General features: G+C 38.9%; 1 non-coding gene across 1 annotated transcript; it reads left to right on the forward strand.

The window, feature by feature from the left end:
• The first annotated feature begins 2571 nt into the window (after window positions 1–2571).
• Window positions 2572–2643, forward strand: TRNAC-GCA (transfer RNA cysteine (anticodon GCA)). The gene has a single exon. It is a non-coding gene; the product is annotated as a tRNA-Cys (tRNA).
• The last annotated feature ends 1950 nt before the right edge of the window (window positions 2644–4593 follow it).

Here is a 4593-nt window from a genome sequence, read left to right on the forward strand (position 1 = left end):
AGCAATTAACAGTTCTCATATTCACACATTCATGCATTATTCAGGTCATTTGTCTTCATTAAAAGAATATAACACCTTCTAATGATCAATAATTGAATGGCTCACAAAAGTAAATTTTAATTTATTAAAAGTCCTCAGGATTATGCAACAGATGTTTAATCTATTCCTGCAAAAGTTATCTTCATGGATAAATAAAAAAGTACATATCAGGATTTGAGGTTTGCCTGTATTTCATGTTATTATGTAATGAATAGCACAATGGGATTTTGGTGGCCCCAGATAAACAGTTTATTGAAATCTGTTGTAATTCAATCTAAGTCTCCATTGGACTCATTATCTGCTTCCAGGTTTGGAAAAAATAATAAAATAACAGTTTTCTCAAAATAGACATTCTAGTGCTTCTCCCAACCCTCTGCATATAACCTGTGCCTTGAGTTTTACATTCCAAGTGGAATGAAGTCATATATCATTACTTTTGTCTACTGCTTTCCTATTTTTCCTTTCTTTCACAAAAGCTATTCTAGTTTATAATACTTCTCTCAGTTCCTGCTCTAAGATGGGAAGTGTATGAATTGCTAGGGAAAAATACAATGATAATTTAGTGCTTATTGCAGGAATGACAACCCAGGAAAGAAATACTTCTAAAATTGCATTCAAATAATCTCAGATGAAGACCATTTTCATGCTTAATAAGTAAGCCTATTCACTATATTTTGTTCTGTTTGCTTCATATATTTCCCAGTGTGGCAGACTTGTAACAACTTTTGGCTCCCAAGTATGCTGTTGTTTGATTTTAATAAGGCATAAGCTTGCAGTGAACTGAATAGGCAATTTAAAGTGCTGATCTGCCTTACAGATCCCATAAACTCTCGTTTCTATGTCACAGGAATGAATGAGAATGAAATCCAGTGTCATGGTAAGTAGAGTAATCTATTTCTAGATTTTTATATCCTGACACCACTACCTCCTCCCACTTTGCAGCAAGCTTTTTCTTTGGTGAGAAAGCCTCTGGGGTGGGGCGGGGTGGGGGGGGGAAGAAATAAGTCATGGGCTAATTTCTCTGGCTAATTCTTTGAAAATCTCATGTTTACCGTAACAGAGTCAGCAGACTCCCACTGGCTGCAAGTCAAAAAATTAACATCAGATTTCTCTGCATAGTAGACATTAATGCACCTTTTTGTTCAATGAGCTCCTTTAGCATATGGAATATAAAGTTCCACTCTGTGATTATGTCTTCAGCTAGCTGAGTTATAGGCACTTCAAGTACTTTTTGGAGAGTAGATTTTAAATAACTCAGTTCATAGCACTTCAAATGTTCTGCTGACTTCCTGAGGGCTTCTCACCCATAGATATTCAGTGTAGGCATAATATAGCATCAATAAAGGACCACGTGCTTGCATGATCAGTTGCTTCAGTTATGACCCCATGGACAGAGGACCTCATGGACTGTAGCCTGGTGGGCTCCTCTGTCCTTGGAATTCTCCAGGCAAGAATGCTGGAGTGGGTTGCCATTTCCTTTTCCACGTTATGTTCCTGACCCAGGAATCGAACCCTTGTCTCTTATGTCTTCTGCATTGGCAGGCGGGTTCTTTCCCACTAGTGCCACTTGGGAAGCCCAAAGGGCCATAACCATGCTCAAATATTGTGTTCCTTAAAGACATGCTTGGACATTTTAAAAAGGAAAATAAACTCGTTTTAAATTTTAAAATTTACAACATATAAATTCCATATCTGTTTTGGAATTAGTTAACCATGAAATCCTGAGCAGCTACAACAGGGAAATTATTTGTGTTATACTGAAATCATCATAATTATATAAAAAAATTCTTAGAGGATATTTGATCTGACAAACTTTTCTACTTGACTAAAGGCAGGTTGTGGTAAACCCATCACCACCAACACAGAGTGGGAAGCAATGTGAAAAGATTCAACAAGATGGAGAGAGAAAATGGCAATCCTACAACTAGAAGTGACTGTATCAGATAATAGTCAGTGTCCAGAGACATCACATTTATTCAAGAAATTGTGTTTACTTAGTATTTCTCATAATTGGAAACTCACAAAATTCAGGGATTTCTATTGTCACTGACAACAAGATATCACCCAAAGACAGGGTATTGTCCATCAGAGTAACCCTTGTGTGAACAAGTATGAAAGCTGGATTAGGACATAAAGCAGCTCTTGGAAAGCTTCGCAGAGATAGCTGCCACCCTGCAGGTTTGCTTGTGCTGCAGAAGCGCTGCCCCTGTTCTCTCCTCTGTGTTTCTTTCACCACAGGTCAGACCTGTGTTTAAGGGGTAATTTGCTGGAATGGCTCACTTACATCTGCTCTCTGACAGATGAAGGTAGGGGCCAGACCAGAGTACCTGCTGTTGGCAAGTTTCTGTGTTCATCTGTTTTTCTTCACAAAAGCGCTGGGCTGACAAATGAATGCATATCAACTTCCTTTCCTCTTAATCAGGACAGACTGATGGGCAAAGACCCATATGGTTCAAATAAGACTCTCATCTTCAGGTAGCCATTCCCCCATTACATGCTTTCTTTCTGCTTCATCTTCACTTTTATAGAGTTTCCCTGGTGGCTCAGATGGTAAAGCGTCTGCCTGCAATGCAGGAGACCCAGGTTCGATCCCTGGGTTGGGAAGCTCTCCTGGAAAAGGAAATGGCAGCCCACTCCAGTATTCTTGCCTGGAGAATCCCACAGACGGAGGAGCCTGATAGGCTACAGTCCATGGGGTCACAAAGAGTTGGACAGGACTGAGCAACTTCACTTTCATAGCTCACTTCTGGACAGTCACCTCTGAGTCTTTCTCATTCAATGAGTTTAGTTAAATATGTTTTAATGTCTCAGGGTGAAAAATACATATTTATTTTTATGTATGAAAACTAATGCAAAGAAATGTTTATTTTTTTCTCTCTGCATTAAATATGCATTTCAGTTGATGAAATTTAGAACAATTTTTGCAGGATAAATAACATGGTCTGGAAATTTTTTTTCAATGTTCTCACTCTTCATGACACATTTTTTTTTAATTTTAATTTTTACTTTAGTTTACTTTACAATACTGTATTGGTTTTGCCATACATTGATATGAATCCGCCATGGGTGTACATGAGTTCCCAATCCTGAACCCCCCTCCCACCTCCCACCCCATATCATCTCTCTGGATCATCCCCATGCACCAGCCCCAAGCATCCTGTGTCCTGCATCGAACATAGACTGGCTATTCGTTTCTTACATGATAGTATACATGTTTCAATGCCATTCTCCCAAATCATCCCACCCTCTCCCTCTCCCTCTGAGTCCAAAAGTCCGTTCTATACATCTGTGTCTCTTTTACTGTCTCACATACAGGGTTATCATTACCATCTTTCTAATTCCATATATGTGCATTAGTATACTGTATTGGTGTTTTTCTTTCTGGTTTACTTCACTCTGTATAATCAGCTCCAGTTTCATCCATCTCATTAGAACTGATTCAAATGAATTCTTTTTAACGGCTGAGTAATACTCCATTGTGTATATGTACCACAGCTTTCTTATCCATTCATCTGCTGATGGACATCTAGGTTGTTTCCATGTCCTGGCTATTATAAACAGTGCTGCGATGAACATTGCGGTACACGTGTCTCTTTCAATTCTGGTTTCCTCGGTGTGTATGCCCAGAAGTGGGATTGCTGGGTCATAAGGCAGTTCTATTTGCAATTTTTTAAGGAATCTCCACACTGTTCTCCATAGTGGCTGTACTAGTTTGCATTCCCACCAACAGTGTAGGAGGGTGCCCTTTTCTCCACACCCTCTCCAGCATTTATTGCTTGCTGACTTTTGGATCGCAGCCATTCTGACTGGTGTGAAGTGGTACCTCATTGTGGTCTTGATTTGCATTTCTCTGATAATGAGTGATGTTGAGCATCTTTTCATGTGTTTGTTAGCCATCTGTGTCTTCTTTGGAGAAATGTCTATTTAGTTCTTTGGCCCATTTTTTGATTGGGTCGTTTATTTTTCTGGAATTGAGCTGCATAAGTTGCTTGTATATTTTTGAGATTAGTTTTTTGTCAGTTGCTTCATTTGCTATTATTTTCTCCCATTCCAAAGGCTGTCTTTTCACCTTGCTTATATTTTCCTTTGTTGTGCAGAAGCTTTTAATTTTAATTAGATCCCATTTGTTTATTTTTGCTTTTATTTCCAGAATTCTGGGAGGTGGATCATAGAGGATCCTGCTGTGATTTATGTTGGAGAGTGTTTTGTCTATGTTCTCCTGTAGGAGTTTTATAGTTTCTGGTCTTATGTTTAGATCTTTAATCCATTTTGAGTTTATTTTTGTGTGTGGTGTTAGAAAGTGATCTAGTTTCATTCCTTTACAAGTGGTTGACCAGTTTTCCCAGCACCACTTGTTAAAGAGATTGTCTTTACTCCATTGTATATTCTTGCCTCCTTTGTCGAAGAGACGGTGTCCATATGTGTGTGGATTTATCTCTGGGCTTTCTATTTTGTTCCATTGATCTATACTTCTGTCTTCGTGCCAGTACCATACTGTCTTGATGACCGTGGCTTTGTAGTAGAGCCTGAAGTCAGGCAAGTTGATTCCTCCAG

Source organism: Ovis canadensis, chromosome 26 (genome assembly GCF_042477335.2).
Source record: "Ovis canadensis isolate MfBH-ARS-UI-01 breed Bighorn chromosome 26, ARS-UI_OviCan_v2, whole genome shotgun sequence".
Taxonomy (NCBI): Eukaryota; Metazoa; Chordata; class Mammalia; order Artiodactyla; family Bovidae; genus Ovis; species Ovis canadensis.